General features: G+C 32.7%; 1 long non-coding RNA gene across 2 annotated transcripts; it reads right to left on the bottom strand.

Moving 5' to 3' along the window:
* Positions 1 to 3,265: 3,265 nt before the first annotated feature.
* Positions 3,266 to 9,471, bottom strand: LOC149133965 (uncharacterized). 2 transcript variants are annotated; one of them, XR_016243512.1, is made up of 2 exons: positions 8,390 to 9,471; positions 3,266 to 3,817 (listed from the first exon to the last, which is right to left on the bottom strand). It is a non-coding gene; the product is annotated as an uncharacterized LOC149133965 (long non-coding RNA). The 2 variants fall into 2 exon arrangements; XR_016243511.1 differs by lacking the exon at positions 8,390 to 9,471 and adding an exon at positions 7,411 to 8,233.
* Between the last annotated feature and the right edge of the window lie 998 nt (positions 9,472 to 10,469).

Raw genomic sequence — 10,469 nt, 5'->3', positions numbered from 1 at the left:
AAAAGAACATCATGTAACATCATTTCGATATATTCCAGAAAGAAAGAGAGAGAAGAAAATAATTTAGAAAAATGAAAACTCAAACATTTTTATTAGAATTAAGTTTATTCTCACCCAAAATCTTAATGAATTCTTTAGATATCAATAGTTCTATGTAACTTTTTTTAGTTTGTTTTGACATTGACAAATGAAAAAATATGATTTTTCTATGACAACCAATTTTTTGTTTGGTTTCTAAGAGACAAAGAAGATAGTTTTGTTTATGCAATAAATGAAATGGATACATTCTTCAATAAATGAAATGGATACATTCTTCAATAAATGAAATGGATACATTCTTCAATAAATGAAATGGAGACATTCTTCAACGGCACTGGAAAGCTGAGTTCTTTGGTTCTCATTTTCCTATATTTTTAGATATGAAAACATGAAAGACAACAACAAATAAAAGAAGAGAAAAAAAACAACCAAAGTGCAATATTTTTAATTAGTTGTCTTTGGAACTGTCATGTGTTCTTCTAGTCAAATGATGTTGCTTTGGACTTCCTTTTGAAAGGCACACACACACACACACACACTGATTTACATACACAAATTCCTGCATATAAATGTTCATATAACTATCTCTGTGTAAACTATGTGTTTGTTCTGTTTATATATCCATACCTATACACAAGCAAACACAGATAAGCACAAACTCACACGGGTGCACTTACAAACACACACACACACACACACAAACACGTACGTACATGCATTAACTCTTACTTTACAGTCATTCCATTATGAAAAGTATAAAACCAGGCATTCATGATAGACTTTTTCTCTTTATCAATAAAGCATACATACTCTTTAATGAAACTCTGTGTGTGTGTGTGTGTGTGTGTGTGCGCATGTGTTTGCGTAAATCACAAAATAATGAAATAGTTTTGTTGAATTACTGTAGCAATAAAAACTTTTCATTATCCAAAATATATTATCATATAAATACAAAATATATTTCATCATCCAAAATACACATATGCAATATCAATATCTATGTATGTATGTGTGTGTGTGTGTGTATATATATATATATATACACACACATGTATATAATAATCTTTTCAAAAAGTTCTCATCATTTTTGACACAATCAAGGAGATCTTGTGCATTTAAAACCCAAGCATCTTTTTTGGTCAGCTGAAAGTAGTTTTGGCACAAACTTGGTAGACACACATCTCATTCTAAAATCTTCAGTGATCATGAACTAAACTGAACTGTACCTAATCTGCACATCCTCTGATAACTCACGGATGGAGATTCACTGATTTCACCTCACAGCTGCATGTACATCTGTGATGTTTTCTCAGTTCTGCTGGTTGCAGGTCTCCCAGAAAATTCATCACTATTGACATTTTTTCGACCATCTTGGAAATGTCTGAACCACTCGTACATTTGTGTGCGGCTCAGGCCTCTGAGCTGGTGTTGCCATGACATCTTTCTCTGTCATGGTCAATGCAACAACCATATGGTCCATACGTGCCTTCCAAGCACAGCTGTAAACAACGGAAGTGAGCTAGTGAACATTAACAGCAAACTCCAGACACTTATTGATCAGACCTCGTATATATATATATATGTTTGTATGTATGTATGCATGTATATATGTATATATATATATATATATATATATATATATATATATATATATATATATATATATATGTATGTATGTCTGTATGTCTGTATATATGTATGTATGTCTGTATATATGTATGTATATATATATATATATATATATATATATATATACACATATGTATATATGTATGAATGTATATGTATGTGTATGTATGTATATATGTATGTATGTGTATGTATATATGTATGTGTGTGTATATATATGTATGTATATATAAGCATATATATATATGTATGTATATATATATGTATATATATAAGTATATATATGTATATAAATATGGATATGTATGTATATATATAGGTGCAGGAGTGGCTGTGTGGTAAGTAGCTTGCTTACCAACCACATGGTTCTGGGTTCAGTCCTATTGCATGGCACCTTGGTGAACTGTCTTCTACTATAGCCTCAGGCTGGCCAAAGCCTTGTGAGTGGATTTGGTAGACGGAAACTGAAAGAAGCCTGTTATATATATGTGTGTGTGTCTTTGTGTGTCTGTGTTTGTCCCCCCAACATCACTTGACAACCAATGCTGGTGTGTTTACGTCCCTGTAAATTAGCGGTTCGGCAAAACAGACCGATAGAATAAGTACTAGTCAAATGACTGAACCATGAAAAAGAATAAAAGAATGTGTGTGTCCAACCTATGGCAGCAAGGAAAGAAACGTGTTAAATGATGAAGTATTTGTGTCTGTATATATTCCCCTCGTGGCTACTATATATTCCCCTCGTGGCTTTCCTTGGGTCTGTATATATTCCCCTCGTGGCTACTAACCTCCCATCTCCCTCTCTCCTCTCCAACCAAATCCACCTTACTGTCGCTCCTAGATATTTGACTTTTTCCTTTTCTTTTCATTCTTGACCATTTCACTTCTAAAAATTCTCTTTTTTTTTTTTTTTGATTCTCTATAAATGTATATGGTTTGTCTTCCACAATATATTTACATAGTTAAATGACCCCAGCTTAATATTCACAAAGACCTTCCCCTCATCAATCTAACCTAAATTCTCTCTTCTTCCTCCATCTCTTTTCTTTATTCTTAACAACTTTAAACAATTGCTCTCTCTCTCCCATATTTTTTACTTCCTCCTTTTCTATTACTGACCATTTTATTTCTTCGTATATTTTTCTATTTTGTTTTCTCACTCTGTTCTTCTGGCTTCGCCACTCATTTTGAATTATATCTTCTGCAAGTTAACTTGGGATTCTTTAATGACAACATAACCTTTATTTAGCTAAGGTATCTTCAGCCTGATGAGTAACTAGTGGAGTACCCCTCATTGAGTAATTATTACTTCTAAGGATCTGCTAGCTAGGAAACATATGTATCCTGGATTTTACCTGCTCCATTTCCTCAATTTGGATTATACACACACATACATTCATGTCTTTTTAGTCTCTCTACCTCTCTAGCTAGTTTCAGCTCAAGAGATGCAGTCATGGTGGGACATTATTGTTGGCTTTGCTATACCTGCACTGCTTGAAACCTCCTCTGATATGTGGCATTTGGTGAATGAGGGAGTTTAATGAAAAGGAGAGAAGGGAGAAAGGGAACAACAGAAAATAAAAAAGAATTGAGAATGTTCTGTAAATAATGTCTTTATCACAACTGGAAGATAGGACAGCCAAGCAATACAAACTCCCATAGCTCATACTGCTCAATTTCTAAACAGGCTTCAGACTTAATATTATAGAAGAAGATCCCTTTGAAAAATGAAAATGTTATTTTCTTACTCAACTTCTTTAATTTCTATGCGTTTCAGTCAGCTCAAAAGTATTGGGTTTGTAGCCAGTGGAAACCATTTCACTTGTAATTTTATTACTACCCTGATTGAGCCTGTTTCTGTCTCTGATGATGGTTTTGCTTTTATAGTGATCACAATAAGGATGCAGATGGCACATAAAAGTCTCCCAATTAATGCTTTTGACACCTTTAAGTTTAACTTCTGCGATCTTCTGTTCGATAAATTTGATTGGATCAGGTGGTCTTTCTAATAACAGGCAACTGAGCAAGCATTCAAAGAGCTGGGGTATTCCATGCTGGGCCATGTAGAGCTTTGCATCGTCTCTGGTTGTGTTAGACATCTTTCAATTAAACTGTAGGATAGTACTGAGTTCAAACTAAGAATAGTGATCTACAAAGAAGAAAAAAACAGATGTAACAATTATGATGTAAAAATAACAAAAATGAAAATAATTGAAGGAAAATGGAAAGATAAAAAATGAGAAAGTAAAAAATAAGCTTTACCCTGGGGTATATCCACAGATTTTAGCTGTCACTGAACTTATAGATTAAAACAATGTGTTGACAACAATAGCTAGCGTCTATGGATGTACCACATAGTAAAGATCTGTATGAAAAATAAACATTGTTGCTACATAAACAATTGAAGTAAAAAAATAAGATTAGAACATTTTTGGTTGGAAATTAAATTTATAAAGAGAAATCATAATTTACTGCAAGACTAAATTATTACAAACCTTATTTTTAAAATTTTAGTTATTTTATTTATTTTTTCCTCCTGGAGCTAAAACTTAATATTTATGGTTTCATAATCACATTCTGCAATTAAAGGCAGGGATGATTCTCAAACTCAGGTGTGTGTATCCCTAGAGGTACACAAAAAAAAAGCTATTGGGGTATGCAAGGCTTGTAAAAACACTGGAATTTTGAAGTAATCACAACTATTAAATGCAATTTGTTGCTTAGAAAATATATGTAGAGAGCTTTTCTGTTCCTGGCCAATCATTACAATGAACAAAGGTTTCCAACATCTCTAAAAAGATTTTCAAAACCTCTAAAAAGGTTTACAGCATCTCTAAAATTCTAACATTAAATTAAATGAAACAAATTTCTTACAAAAACATGTAGCAAGAAATTTAGGTGGAGAGGAATAGTCATATCGACTTTAGTACTTGATTTTGTCAATACCAAAAGGATAAAAGGCAAAGCTGACCAGAGTAGGATTTGAATTCTTTAAATTAAATCAATAACATATGTCTACTGTCTAGTCTACAGTATTCAATTATTTTCACTATATTCTTCACACAGGTTACACCAACACTGCCAAACATAATGAAGGAGTACATCAGCAAAAGACATTTGTGAAGTCCCGGTTAAAGACATCCATGTTTTTTGCTGGTTTTTTTTTTTTTATTAACTGAAACTCTAGTTTTAATAATAAAGTAGATTCTATTGTTGACTTATAGTGTAAATATGATATTTTCTTTATAAAATGACTTCAAAAATGCTGTTGCCCTTATTCTCTTCCTGAGCTTTAAAGCATAATGAAATGTCCCTGTATTTTCCCTATTTTTACTTTCAAATTCTAAATCCTATTTGTTATCTCCTGACATAATTTACTCAAGTGAAGCAAAGCTCAGTCAATGTACTGAGCAAATTAAAAAGCTTTTGTATTTGAAACAATCTTTTATTATTTGCTTGGAATTAATTTGTTCTTAGAGAACACATTAGCAATAAGTAGCAAGAATTCAGCTGCTGCTGCTGCTATCATCATTTTGCGTCCATTTCCCCGTGCTGAATTGGTTGAGTCATTTCTGTGCTCCTAAATGAGTCACCTGCTGCTCATCAATTTCCTTTTTAGCTGGTTTCAACAGCTGGTCATCCTTCCTAACACCACTGCTCTCCTATCATGAGACACATCTTTACTGCTGTCTTATTATGTTCTGAGATAGTCTTATACAGCAAGTGTAGCTGAAAACCCACTTTTTTAAATGGAAGTCCTGGGGGTTGTCTTGTACACCCAGTCATATTATATGCCAGTGCATACAGAATTTTCCTCCTTCCTGTTTGAAATCATTACAAGTATATCATCATTATTTTTTATTGCTACGTTTTATTTAGGAATAAAAAGTGGTCAAACATAGTTGTTGTTGCTGAAGTTGAGAGAGAGAGTCCAAAACATGGTCAGCTACTATTTCTTTCAAGAAATTCTTCCTTACCTTTGTTGAGGTTGCTAATAACTGGATAATTTTTGGTATTTAGCAATCAATATTCTTTTTTCTGTTGGATTCCAAATCAATTTTTTCCTACACTTAATGTCTAATGTGATAAAATGGGGTAAAATGAGTAATGGCTAATTTTGATTTTTTTTTTTCCTCTTTAACTGCATAGTGTGTAAATATATCAGAGAGAGACACTTGAGCAGAATGTGAAGAAGCTACAGAGAATATTTTATGTTGAGTTTTTTGGTATAGTAGAGTTTCTTTAATTTCATATTGTATGTCATTTTTCCACGATTCTCTTTCATTTGACCTACATATTAAAATGTTTTTGTTTTTGTTTTTTTTGCATTTCTGATCTTTCTGTTGTCTAAGAATGGATATTGATGTGTACAAGTCTTTTTTCCAAATGTAATTCTGGATAATTGAAGAGGCAAATTCACCTTATCTTGTCTTCCTTATTTTGCCCCAACTAAATTTGTCATTTGTATGTTCAAAGATAACTGAGATAATTTTCTGAAATACTGATCAGATCATGTTATGATGTTTCTGATGCATTTCAGAAAGATCATTTGCTTGGCTAATATAGTTTTTGTAAGGTAGGGAAACATTTGTAAAAAATATATTTTGTCTCAAAGTCAAAAACGTAGTAAAATCTCCTCATTGTGCTGCACCCCCTATTCAATTTTGCAACCCCCATCTCAGGTACCACTTTGCCTTTCATCCTGCTGAGGTGTGTGTGTGAGTGGAGCAATAAATAAGTACCAGTAATATCCTGAAATCAATTCTAATGACTTCTACTCCTGTAAAACTAACCCTGTATATATCACAAAAGAAATCCGTATTTTATTTTTCAGTGATAGTGGTTTCAGAAATTATTAAATATAAAACAGCAATATTTAATAATAATAAGCTTTTTTTACACAGTGCTCATAGGAAAAGAAGGACAGAATGCAACCATATGTGAAAGAGCAGTAAAAGCTCCAGGTATATGCATGGCACACAGAATAAAACACACACACACAAAAAGAGAAAAGTCAACTGTAAAATGATGTGAAAAGGAAAGGGTGCAGGGATGTGTGAGGAGTAGTGTGAGTTTCAGGAAACATGGAATCGTTGAAGGATGCATTGTCTTGATAGCTAGCAACTGGTAATTATACCAGTTTTTCTGCTACTTTTCCATTTCCCATGTACATGCACTTGTATGTACACCTCTCCCCTACAAACACTTGTCCCAACTCATAATTTTCATGCTCAGTTTAAGTCTGAACTTGCCAAATGTTATTTATTCACAGAAAGAAAACCCAAACAATATTTCAGCAAAAGAAGAAAAAGAGGGAAGGAAAGAGAGGAAGAGGGAGAGTCAAAGAAAAATAAAGAGAGAAAAGATGAAGGTGTGGAAGTAGAGAAGAAGGGGAAGATGAAGTATTGAAGCCTGTCGAGGTGTGCCATAGTTGTAGACCCATCAAAACTGTACCAATTTCATCCCCATGATGATGATGATGATGATGACGACAGCAGTGGCAAGAAAGGGAATGATTTGTTTAAAATAAATCATTGCAATGATATTTCTGTCAATGAAACTCCTTAATGATTGTAGTAGTAGTAGTAGTAGTAGTAGTAGCAACAGAAAAGAAAAGACATTACCAAAAATAGCATTAAAAAAAAGTTTTTAAAGTTCTTTTGTTAAATGCCAGAAATTGGGAAATAATTTGTTCCCTGAATCCAAAGTTTATAATTATTACATACAGCATTTATTACTTACAATATAATTTATGCTCTGAAAGATCTTCAGATCTTGTAGCTTAGATATTGAATTTGTGTTCATTTCTAATGAAACTAAAGGATCTTAGTCATTTAGTTTCTCTCACTCCACATAGAGGCATCAGGTGACAAGATTATCTCCAACTAGCAATGGTTGCAATCCATGTCAGCCAAATCTGTCCCTCCTGCCACACCCTTCCTATGCCCCTCTTTGGCTTTAACACAAGGTGTGGCAGGAAACTCACAAATTTTACATGGTCTTTGGTGTGGGGGCTAGTGAAGTTTGGCAGGTAAATTATAGTGTCTTCATGTGGTTGATGTTTTACTGTTGTTTCCCCCCAGTTATCACCATGGTTTTTTGTTGAAGTGTTTATCAAGAATGGTATATCCATGAGAGTTTTTTTTTTTTACGCATCTGGACAGTTTTTCTCTTTCATTGACTACATATGATTCAAAATTTTAAACCAAATATTTTAAATATTGCTTTACTTAAAAAAAACATTTTTTTTTTTTTTTACAAATGAATTGATTAATTATATTTCAAAAATGAAAATTTTGAGCATAAACAACATTTCACAGTTACCATCGGTGTGGCAGAAACATCCTTCCAGATCCACCATTCTCAATAAACATTTTGATAGCAAACTCAAGGTGTGCACTAGTTTAAACCATGATGGTAACTGAACAAAAATGGCAAAACATTAGCCACATGGAGACATCATTACTATCTGCCCAACTTCACTAGTGCCACACCAATGGTTATGTAAAATATGCAAGATTTTTCCCTGGTCCCCCTCCCCCAATACTCAGTTCGCAACAGCTTACTTCGTATTCTACTATCCTTGTCACATATAAATAACAAAGTTCTGGATGAAATAAATAAATCATCAATTCAAAAGAAGATTAATCATGAAATAAATAAACCAGCAATCGTTCACCAAAATCACATCGATTTTAACTATTTTATCGATTTCACTTACCAGCGTTAAGTATCGTTGGTTTCTTCTCCTCCAGTACAAGCTGCTGTTCATGTGTTTGTCACTCATTAAATTTATACATTAAACATAAAATATTTTCTTCAGGTGATTTCCCGTCTCATTAGAAATTTTCTGCTCGCTGTCGATATGTTGTATAAAGTAAAGTTTGTCATCACAGACTCTCGTTACCTTGGTAACGCCTCTCTCCGCCATTCTCTTTAAACAGATACGTTTTAGTTTCGTATTTTATTAGAAACACACTTCGTTAATAAATGTTTAAATTTATATTTGTGCTTCTTTTTTTAAAAAAATAAATTTATCGATTCCTTATGCTGAAAGATTTCAGTTTTTAAAGAAAGACTGGTTGCATAAGAATAAAAAGTTATTCAATCTTATGAAAATGGAAACGTCCCATAATAGTTAATGAAAAATCGGATCATAACTGAAAGTTTAAGTTCCATGTAATGAACCACATCGAATTTTGATATAAAATTCGATGAAAATGTTATAAGGAATAACGAAAAAAATCAAAAACAAAGGTAAATCTAGACATGTTCATCGGCAGATGAACTTTAAATGTGAAAGGAAAAGTTAAAAGAAATTTAACTTGCAGCTTCGGAAGATTTAAAAAGTGAATATAAGAGAATTTTTTTTTTCTTCTAATTTGTCGACACACAGTGATTGATGTTGAAATAAAAAAGATTTCAAGGCCGATAAATTAGAAAATATAGAAATTCTAAACAGAATAATCAATGCTAACCTTGTGCTTGACAAAGGAAATTAATGTAATACATTCTTTTAGCTTTATTTTTTTACCTATAAATGTCGTTTTGTACTCAAGAAATCAACATTCTGATGCTGAAGTAAAACCCATTGATACCTATACAGTAATTATATACTAGTTACTTCCTCTACACACACACACACACATATGTTACAAATAAAGAAATAACGTGTTTAGGAAATAAGAAATTATTGCGTTTATTTGTTTCCCAAACGCATTATAGATTTTCAGTCACTTGTATCCTTGTGAAAATTTGTTTCTCTAATATATAAAATTAATTCTTATAATTTCGTGAAAAAAAATTTAATTTTTTAAAACTTTAATTTAATTTTTGTTTTTACGAAGTAGTTTTATTTCGTGTTAGATTGGAACTAAAAACAAATAAAACTTTCGTCCCGGCCTCAATATTTCTCTCTCTCTTTCTAAGTTGGAATACGCAACTAAATCTATTGGCTCTGTTGTATATATAATGTCGGTTCTGTGTCTTTCCAGCACACAAACCAATAACATTATCTTGGATTCTTTTCAAATTGATGGATCGATCCAGCTGGTTCTATGATTTATAATTGTCTCATCATCTCTTACTCACCTACAATTATTCCAGATTCTTCAAATTACTAAATAACTCACCGTAAGAAAGCTGTCGAAAGAGATTTGGATGAAATGAAAACGTTTCAACCGCGAGAACCTGTTGGTTGTTTTGATGCCCGGAATTAAGATGCAGTTTGACCAACTAATAAGGAAAGACTAAACGAATATAATAAAGATCGGAGATGAAATTTGAATGCACTCGTAACAAAACCGTAAGAAAAAAAGCATCAAGTCACACTTGTCCAAATTGTTAGCATCATCACCATCGTCTTTCTCATCTGAGCTGTCTGCATAAAATGACAAATGTATGAAGAATGAACGGAGAAATGACGGTGAACACTTGTCATTCCTACGTGCAGTAAATTCTATAATTTCGCCAGATATTACATAGTATCTTTAAAAAATCTGTTTAGTTGCTTGGGACACAATATGCGAGTGGAAGAATTCCATGTCCTGAAATACAAAAAGAGGACTTTCTTTTTCTCTTCTCACTAGAAATGAATACAGATGTACAATTCCAGTTTTCTCTACTTTCTTTTAGCTACAAGAAAACCCAAAATATGAACTATTTTCCAGACATGTGAACGCTTTGCCGTGTGAAGTTATTCAATTTTCTCTTTGAATGTCCTCAACAGCTGCCATTCAATCGTAAACCCGTCGCAACAATTGTCCGATTTAGAAATACAAAAGAATATTCTACTTGTTTCC

The sequence above is a fragment of the Octopus bimaculoides genome, chromosome 10 (assembly GCF_046866305.1).
Source record: "Octopus bimaculoides isolate indiv1 chromosome 10, ASM4686630v1, whole genome shotgun sequence".
In the NCBI taxonomy this organism is placed as follows: domain Eukaryota; kingdom Metazoa; phylum Mollusca; class Cephalopoda; order Octopoda; family Octopodidae; genus Octopus; species Octopus bimaculoides.
Note: the sequence above shows the minus strand (reverse complement) of the source record. Positions and strands in the feature narration are given on the sequence as shown.